The sequence below is a fragment of the Halyomorpha halys genome, unplaced genomic scaffold (genome assembly GCF_000696795.3).
Source record: "Halyomorpha halys isolate HHAL.00 unplaced genomic scaffold, Hhal_1.1 Scaffold233.1, whole genome shotgun sequence".
NCBI lineage: Eukaryota > Metazoa > Arthropoda > Insecta > Hemiptera > Pentatomidae > Halyomorpha > Halyomorpha halys.
In genome coordinates, this window is record NW_027111122.1 from 538,574 (window position 1) to 539,680 (window position 1,107).

A 1,107-nucleotide genomic window follows, 5' to 3' on the forward strand; every position below is an offset into this window, starting at 1 on the left:
TGAACTACGCAGCTTCTTGGAGAGGGCACCAAGAGGTTATAGGGTACCTTTCGACTCCCTTGCTGAACATCACATTAACATCTTATTTCGACAAGTCAAATCCCTCAAATAGTTTATAAAAAAAAATTATAAAGCAATAGATTTACTTATTGATATTTCTTTATGCAGCATTAAGGAATATTTATTTTATTTTTGGATCATCAAGATCCTCTTCAACACTAAACTCATGAAGGTGGGATCATTCTGTGTTTCAGGGGAGTAAATATTATGCAGGTTACCGTTCTAGAATCAAAGCCTCAATTTTGGATATAAGTTTTACAAATAATAAGTAGTTAGTACATCCAATAATTTAGTCGTTACCTAATCATAACGATAACGGAAGAGGAATGGATGGTATGGTGACAGTGCTTCTGCCAAATTTTATAAGATCCAATAATTGTAAAAATTTATGTACATAGTTTATGATAAGTAAAATCTGATTGGTGTAAAGGTCCTATTTGACATTAGAGACCTCTCAGTCTGTTTCCCAGGCAATGACTATAATATTAATTTATGATGCATGCATGTGATAATCTTTAAATAATAATGTAATATTTAAAACTACTTGTACAAGAAATAAGACAACATTATAATGTTTTTGTAATAGAAAACACGTACAATAGAAAAAAAAATGAAGTGAACATCTCAATGTACTTACACCCATTGTTTCTTTTTAACTTTGTTAATATATTATATATTTTATCTGGTAGATATATTCACCTGTCAATTAATCTTATTGTTATATATTGCAGAAAACATCTATTATCATTAATTTTCTTTATTGTAAAAAGTATATATTAACACAAGAAATAAACATATATATATAAAGTTAAGTATTGGCGAAAGCAAAATGTCAAAAAAGAGAAGAAGGAATACGATTTAACTCGCTTGAACTGCTGTAAAACACTGGCTTTATTGTATTCGGTACATCTCTTATATAACTTCGATCAGCTGATCCCCTCAGTCAGCAGACATCGAAATAACAGCTGACTCATACCGTAACTCCCCCCACCAGTTTACGAACAATCCTCGTAAACTAATACTATATAATTATATAACATAGAAAAC